Source organism: Octodon degus, unplaced genomic scaffold, assembly GCF_000260255.1.
Source record: "Octodon degus isolate 3935 unplaced genomic scaffold, OctDeg1.0 scaffold00239, whole genome shotgun sequence".
Taxonomy (NCBI): Eukaryota; Metazoa; Chordata; class Mammalia; order Rodentia; family Octodontidae; genus Octodon; species Octodon degus.
In genome coordinates this window covers 818,562-827,769 of record NW_004524815.1, presented here as the reverse complement: position 1 = coordinate 827,769, position 9,208 = coordinate 818,562, and positions in this window count along the sequence as shown.

Below are 9,208 nucleotides of genomic sequence, written 5' to 3'. Positions count from 1 at the left end.
GAGAGCAAGAGAGCGACAGTGAGGGCGAGAGACAAGCAAAGACTGATGGGTTTCCCACAGAAGTATGCCCCTGACAGATACTCCAAAAATGTGCGACTTGTTGCCAAAGACAGAAGAAAATTCACAATAAAATATGTTGGAGAAGACTATATTTTTGTCTTACAGAGAGGAAAGACTGTGGTAGGAGTATAGCGCATCCCTATTGCTTGAGGCAAAATTATGAATGGACTTCTTCTTAGCTGTGCTTTCTTCCTTCTTTGCTTCAAAAGGAAAACAAAAGGAAAGAATGAGAAAGACCTGAGGAAAGAAGGTTTTATTTATTTAATTTTTGGTCCATCTTTGCTTTGAAAATTGATGGGTGTCATGATCAGTAAATATAAGTAGCAATGATGTTAAGAAAATAGTTTCTATGAATGCATCTTTTTCCTTTCAATGGTAGAGGACAAACATAATAGAGAAATTTTGTCACATCACAGAACTCCTTCACATCAAAAATTAAAAATCCTTTTTAAAAAATGTGAACAAGATGGGAAATACATGCTTACTGTTTTTTGTCACATATTTTGCATAAAGATCGCTAGATCAATGCATTATAATTCTGAAGAGAATATCCAGAGAAAGTAAGCCCTATAAGCTTTAACAGAGATTAGAAAGCCTCTCTCAGTATGAAAAGTGGGATTTGTAGTAAAAAGTAAAAGAAATCCCCAAATAGTTACACAGACTCTAAAGTGTTCCTATAGTTTAACTTAATAATTTTATTTCAGAGGAAATCATTCATCTTAAGATAATTTGTCTTAAAAAATAATTCTAAGGGCTGGCCAAATAGCTCAGCGGATTAAGGTGCCTGCTTAGGCAGATGCAGCGGCCGGGGTTGATCCCTGGCATGCTGTGCCAGCCCAGCCACTGGGGCGCACTGAGAAGGTGATTGAGCTGGGTGTGGTGGTGCACTCCTGTAAACCCAGTGCTGGGGAGGCTGAAAACAGGAGGATCATTATGAGTCTGATCTAGTAGTGAGACCCTGTAGACCCTGTAGACCCTGTCCTAAAATACCAAGAAAAAATTCTAATAGGGGTCAAGGGTGGACTGTCCCCTGGCCACTTATCCACCGACACCTGGCCTAGGTCCCTGACTTCAGCTTCTGCTTGCTTGTTTATAGAAAGCCTCTGGGCCTGATGTCCAGGCTGTTGACCTGGGCCCAGCTCGGCTGTTACAACAAATGAGAAAGCAAGGCAGCAAGTGCTAGGACTGGACGCTGAGGGGGCCACAGGGCCGCCTCAGACTGGCTCCGAGCGCTCCTTTCCGGCCCTGCCTGACCCGCAGCCAACAGCTCCATTTTACTTCCCAAGTTGCTCTGCACACCTGCACTGTGCAAACTCATTGCAAAGCTCATTTTCTGCAGCACTGGAGATCAAAACTAGGCTCTTGCTCGTGCGGGGCATACATTTTACCACTGAGCTACAGCCCCAGTGAAAATCTCCTTTTGTTCCTGACTCTTCCCCTGGCTGTGGCTTAGTAGCACTTATTCAATGGAAATATTTACTTTGGCTTTGCCTGGTCTCAAAGCCGACTGTCACCTATGACAGCCTCACTCACCATATCTTTAAGAAACATCACTTACCTCCATTAATGGATGAATAGATACAACATACCTAGATTCACGGAAACAGATAATAGAATAACAGTTAAGGGAGGCTGGGTATTTGGGATGTGCAATGTAATTGTCTAATGACTCTATAATTTTAGTTTGGGAAAGTACAGATTTCTGGTGTTCTAGTATGATGATGTGTCAATACACCAAGTTAATGACATTGAAACAACACTGAATTAACCCTCAAGACTACTTAACAGTTAATCAACTCTTAAAAATGGTTAGAATGACTGATTCATGTTGTATTTCTCCACATACATTTTTTGAAAAGTTTCTGCACTTCAAAGTAAATCTCCAACACAATAAAAAGAAAGCCAACAAACTCAGAAAACATTACAGCCCACTGTCACTCATCCAGAGGCCTTCTATCTAGGACACATAAAGCATTAAGAAGATCAGACCCCCGAAATTCAAAGACCCAATCAAAAAATGGGCATCTGAGATGAATATACACTTCTGAGAGGAAAAAATACAAATGTCAAGTAAATATGTGAAAAAAATGTTCAACTTCATTTGTCATTTGAGAAATTAAAATTAAACATCACTGAGATTCCATCTTATCCCAGAGATAAATGGGTAACATCAAGAAGTCAGCCAATAACAAATACTGGAAGAGCTGTGGAGAAAAAGGAACCCTTCTCCACTGTTGGTGGGAGTGAAGACTAGTACAACCACTACGGAAATCAGTGTGGAGATTCATTAAAAGCTAGGATTAGAAATCCCACTCAAGCCAGCTATTCTCCTACTGGGTATTTTTCCAGAATAGCTGAAAATCTCATACCACAGTGTTATATGTGCACCCATGTTTATAGCAGCACAACTTGTCATAGCTAAATCCTGGAAGCAACCCAGATGTCCATCAGCTGAAGAAGGGGTAAAGAAGATGTGGTATTTTTATACAAGGGAGTATTATTCAGCTACAAAGCAGGATAAATTTGAGTCTTTTGTAAGTAAATAGATGCAACCTGAAACCATATTCTTAAGTGAAATAAATCAGATCTGCATGTGCAAGCATCACATTGTCTCCTTAGTGTGAGAACTTGAAAGAGAAAAACAGAATCTGAAGGTACAATAGATACGGGGAAAAGGGAATGAACTTACTGAAAAGGAAAGAGTTACCGAGTGGAGGAGGAGGACAGGAGAGGGAGTGGGGAAAGAGATTTTTCTATGTCTGTAAGCAGGATGGCTTGGACAACTATACTGTGCTTTTCTGCTGGTCTACTTGGAGGAGCAGATGATACTGAATTTGTTTTTTATCTTTTTACTTTTTTTTAAGCTTTTTTTTTTTTTTTGGTGGTACCAGGGATTGAACTCAGGATCTTGCTCTTGCTAGGCAAGCACTTGTTCCACTGTGCTATCTCCCCAGCCCTGTATTCTTATTTCAATTGTTTGTACTTCTTCTCTTCTTAGTTTGTTATACATTTCTTTCCTTTCATGATTTTACATGCATATATCTGGTTATATGAATAACTGGTTGGACCACATTGTGAAATTAAAACAAATACTGTGAAATTCATATTACTCTTAAGTGAAATTCTGTATCAATTGTCATTTTTCCTGTTTTAACTCTAATTTGTACTCTGTTTAAAAAAACAAAAATAAATCAAAGGTAGAAATGAATCACATCATTTATTACTTGCGCTTGTGTCAAACAAATGCATGTGACATTTAAAAATATTCTGTGTGCTGTTCAAACTTTTCAGAATGATTATATTCTTCTTCCAAATGTTTACTGGAAATTACCATAAAAGTCTACTCAGACTCTCCACCTAGTTTTCTCCTGTTCTTTTCAAGTGACATAAATCTCCTCTCATTTGTTTTTACATTTGAGTTTAAGGAGAAGCATGTGGAATCCTTTCACTTTTCAGCACCCGTCAGTGATGTTCTTGTCTTCAGGTCACCCCCCCACCTCCAGGGTCTGCACGGAGCTATTTAATCTGCAGTGCTCTGATGTGTGGGCTACCACCTTCCCTGGTGTAGAACTGCATATCCTGTGCCTTGGGCGTTGGCATGGTGAGGCTTCCAAAGGCCTGAGGTGGTTCTGGGTTCGAAGACCTTGTTGGAAAGATGCAGCGAGGAAGGCAGTCTTGGGATGTGGGTAGCTGAGACGGGGAGAAATTGCATTTGTAACTGCTGCATAACTTCATTTTAGTTAGTTGGTATCCAACTAATTCTTTGGCAATCATGCAGTTTTGGCATCTCCTAGAAGCACAGCAGTTAATGCTTCATTTTTTTCTTACTTATAAATTCCTTATAACTTTTTAAAAACCAACTTTGCATGCTTATATCTGGTCATCTAATCAGCTAATCTGAAGACAACGCTATGCCCCATAACAGCCATTGCTGGATTCCTGTTATTTTGTTTAGTGAAATTTTGTATCATTTCTCATGTTTTTCATGACTTTTTAAAATTCTCTTTAAAAAACAAAAAAGAATAAAAATAAATCCAAAGAATCATTGTTAACATCAACTCCTATCTAGATAAAGCCAAGAAAAAATGACACTGGAAAGACCTTCTTAAATTCAGCTTTGCCACTAACTTATCAAAATCTTCAGAAAGGATCTTGCTACCCGAGGAGCGCCTCATGTTGCACCTCTAAAAGGGAATAACAACTCCTTATGAGCCATGAATGACAGTTGCTTAGCCCAGTTAGAAAACTGTATAGCTTTGGTGGTATTTATTTGTTTGATGTAAATGCTTGATATTCGTTATGACTTAACAGAAGCATCCAGGAAGATGAAGCCCAGCTAATGTATGAACGATGAAAATTCGTGCCAAAATAATGACCACAAAAAATAAGAACTAGGTTTGGTAGCGGCTCAGTGGAAGGATGGAATTAGAGAAGAAAGGAACAGAAGAAAAGTAGGAAGGAAGGAAGGAAGGAAGGAAGGAAGGAAGGAAGGAAGGAAGGAAGCAAGCAAGCAAGCAAGCAAGCAAGCAAGCAAGCAAGCAGGAAGACACTTGGTTGAAAGCTGCTCCTTGAGTTCGAGCACTCAGCGGTCTCTCACAGTAGCTTCCTGCCTGGAGAGTGGTGATGAAGGAGAACTCAACCCCTAGCAACAGTGAAGAGGATGCTGGAGTGAGTGACGGCCATTGTGGTTACCATGACAAGAGAGGGGCCTGGCTTAGCTAGATGCAGGAAATGGAAAGGAAAGAGTGGGGTATGAATGTAAATTGAACAGTGAGTTTATGACCTCATCAATTTGAGGAGTTAGGGTTTCATTTTTGTATTTTTTTTAAGGGAAGGGACAAGAGTAAACATTTTAACACAGCTGGGGAGCTAGATCTGCATAAGATCACTGGGAGTAAAGAATGAGGAGACACAGGGGGATCTGGTAGGAGGTGATGTTATGGTGTGGGGGAAATGACAGCGGTGCTAACAGTGCATTCCTACTGTGTTCCACGCACTGCACGCGTAGCTCTTGGAATGCTCCCCTGGGATTGCTCTTCTCTAGCTTCTCTTTACGTTTGAGGGAAACGAAACCCAAGAGCTTTAAATAACTTGCTCAGGATCAAAAGCTGCTATTTGAACCTAGAGGTGACTTCCAAAAGACCCGTGTTCTTCCATAGAAGAGGCTTTAAGTTGTAGCCTCTCCTTTTGCACAAGTTCATTTCATCTCCTGGCTTTGCTGCATTTTGCTGCATTGGAGTGCATTTGTTTTATTTTATTTTGTAGCCTACGGGAGGAAACCCAAAGCAGACAGGACAGCAGCTTGTGAAGCAGGGTGTTGACATTCATCAGTTTACACAGCCATTCTCTGTCCTTAGCACTGATGCTCTTTGCTGTGTGATCTGCGGGGTCCCAGGAGAAAACGTTCAGAGCTGCGCATCAATTATCACCTAGGAAGTTTTCTTCTTTAAAATTGTCCTGGCTAATTAGTCCCTTTGAAGCTTGTTGAGGAGTGAGGCAGATCACCCATCTTTGGAAACTGGCTGTCTCTGAGCTCACTTAACCCTAATGGTACCTCGGGTACCTCATTAGAAAGAAGACGCGTAGCAACTATTGGGCCTTAGGGTCTTAGGCTCACACTGGCGTGGGGACTTTGAGCTACCAACGTGCTGAGCTGTTGCAAGAGTTAAGCACTGTGTGTGGGGCTGCAGGCTCATCTCTGAGTCACAGGAGCACTAGCACAGAAAATCACCCAGGTGTGATCAGGGCTGAAGTCTTTGGTTAAGAGGGAACTGGAAACAAGGGAAGGGAGATTAATTAGTTTAGAAAAAATCACCTGGTTCAGAACAGGTCCTGCTAACGGGGGCAATGATTTCTTACAGTGCGACATGATAAAGCCTCAAGAGACAGAAAGGAAAAGAAACAAAAAGGAGAAAGTGGCAGGTGAATGAAGGAAGAAAGCTCAAGTAGAGGGCGTGTAGGAAAGGAAAAGCCTTCACCATTTCATGGTCCACTCAAGATTCTTCCCCAAGGAACTGACACTGAAAAGAAGCAAAATAAAACAGTTATGTTTTCATACAGTTTTCGTGTCTCTGATAGGGTAAGAAAGGGATTTGCTTTGGAAATGGAGAGCCACTCTGTTCTGGAAATTTTGGATGAAGCCACTGAGGAACAAAGCTACCTCTGACCACACAGCTTGTTCTCTTTTCTCCGCATTCTCCTTTTTTGCCAGCTAAGTTTATTTTTAGGTTTCCCTAGGCCTTTCCCCTGAGAAATACTGAATATAGACAGCAGTAGCTGTGCAAATACGTGCTGGTCCACATGAGCTTGCAAAACCAACTGCATACAAAGCAAACAGCTGGGCGTATATTTATGTACATAATTACATTTTATTTGTTCTATGTGAAAACTCTGCGTGCATCTTCAGGCACCACGGGGCAAACACTTTACTTAACTCGGAGGGAGGTTTTGAAATCAGGAGGTGCTGAGTTTATATACTTAGATACAGCACTGAGGTTACCGTGTAGGACACTAAGTGCTCGTCCAGGGCTGGGGTGATGTCTTCTCCCACTCTGCGTGCTGTGCCCTCACCGGGGTGTTTCCTTGGCTGTGCTGAAGCCATTTGTCTCGGTCCTCTCACTGGAGAGTTCAGCCCCTCTTAACCAAAAGAGTTCAGCCTGATCACACCTGGGAGATTTTCTGTGCTAGCACTCGCATGACTCAGAAATGAGCCCGCAGGCCAGCACACAGTGCTTAACTCTTCCAACAGCACAGCATGTTGCTAGCTCAAAGTCCCCACGCCAGCGTGAGCCTAAGGAGCGCAGACATTTTAACAATATTAATTCTGCTACTTTATTATGGATATTTTTCTACTTAGTTGCATCTTCTTCAATTTATTTTAGCAGCATTTTACACTTTACATAATAAAGCCCTTTTCTTCCTTGGATTAATTATTTCTAGTAGCTAGTATAACTGAATTATTTTGTTGATTTCTCATCAGTTGGTTTGCTATTTTATGTTCAGGAATGCTACCAGTTTTTAAATATTGATCTTATATCCTGAAACTTCACTGAATTTGTTGATTAATTCTGCTTTTTTTTTGTTGAGTATTTAGAACTTTCCATATTTAAGATTATCCTGTCTACAAACAGGCGCAGTTAAGTCCTTCCTTTCCAGTTTGGGTAACTGTTGCTCCCTTTTCTCTTGCCATTTGCTTTGGTTGCAGGACTGCTGTAAGCAGTGAAGGTAGCTTCCCTCACACAAGGACCGCAAACCACTGTAGCAAACAAACGGAGGGACAAGACCAAAGAGCAAACACACACCCTGGTTCAAAAATGAGGAAAAGTCATGATTAAGTGTTTCTGCAAGTGAGGACATACGAATTGCCACCAAGTGTGTGAAAGAATTCTCAGTACCACTCAACATCAGGGGAGTCCAGATGGTAACCACAGTAAGAAGCTTTCGTTCTAGGGATGACAGCTATTATTAAAAAAGAGAACACAAGACAAATGCTGGTGCAAATGCCAAAAGGAGAAACCCTTATCCCTGTTGGTGTGGATGTCAGTTGGCATTCACAGACAGAATGTGTTCATGGACTTAAAATCGGAGCTGGGGATGTCCCGTGGTGCTGGAGCGCTTGCTTAGCATACGTAAGGCCCTGGGTTTGATATCCAGAAATGAAATAATAAAATAAAACATAGAATAAGTCCAATAAAGTGGAACTGCCATCTAACTCAGTGACGACACCTACACATAGAAGTGAATTCAAAGACAATAAAATGTGCTCCGGGAAAGAAGTTGTACCCTGGCTTGCTGCTGCATTGTTTCCAAGAGTTTGGAAAAAGAGTCAGTGCAAGAGGCCGTCAGCGGGTGAAGGGATACACAGAGTGAAGCGGGCGTGCACGCGGAACACCAGGCAGCCATAAAGAGAGCGAGGCCCTGATGCTTGTAACTCACGGATGAGGTCTGCAGTAGGACAGCGTGAGCTAGTTCACTTTCTCTCTGTCACAGTTGATCCAGATGCAAGCGATTTGCTGCCTCTGTTCGGCAAGACTTGCCCTGTGTATTGTTCGGTATGATGTGTTCGCACTGAAAAACTTGTGTTTTTATAGTACAGATTAGAATAATGTAAGTAAATAATAAAAACTAAGAAATCATCACATCCCGGAGCTCTAGCTTCTCTGTTGAATAGCAAAGCTTCTCAGAAGGAAGGAACAACTGGGACAAGGGAAAGGAGAAAAGGAAGAAGGAAGGAAAAGAGCACAGGTGGGATACTTGTACTGCTGATTTCTACTGGTCTAGTTAAAGGAACAATTCATGATTAAATATTTTTTCATATTTTAATTTTGCGTGCCTATATTTGCTAATCTGAGCAACTAATTTGAGACGACACTATATAAAATGTGACAACTACTGTTGAAGGGCTATCATCTTGTTCAGTGAAATTCTGTATCATTTCTAATGTTTTATGAAATCATTTTTATTTTCTTTAAAAATAAAAAAGTTATTGTGTTTTGGGGAATTTTTATTTATTAGTAGGGGCATATACTAATGATTTCCTAATATGTACACTAAGGCAAATGGAAAAGCACTGTACTTGTGGTTCAGTGATTTCTTTTTTTAGTTCAAAACTACTTTGTACGTTGGCAGTGGTATATGGGCATTGGTTACTTAATGGCTTAGGTGCCTAACTCAGGAGCCCTGAGGAGTGCTGTGTCCCGGCTGCTCTGCATGGTGCTGTGCCAGCTCAGGGTTAGGCACACCAGGGGACGGAAGCATCAGCTTTCAGGGGGCTCGGTCTAGGGACAAAGCAGGAGCCTCACAATGAGTAAAATAGTCTCACAATGCAGCAAGGACTTCGGTTCTGAGGATCCTTAGAAGCATTTGCCCGGAACCAGTTGGTGCCGGCTCCTGGGGCACAAGCTCCTGGCTCAGCTCGGACAGCAGAGCCTGGCTGTCGCTTCCTTTTACCACCAGACTGCAAGTGTTCTCCAAAAATGTACCCTCCTGCCAAGTGAAGCTGGGATGTGTTCTTTGGAGGGTTGCACATAAAAACAATTATAAGAATAAAAATTTAATGTATATTATTATTATTGGCCTGGGAGATAGCTCAGTGAAATATGAGCTTCCCTGGCAAGCTCAAGGGTCTGAGTTCAGTCCCCGGTTCCGA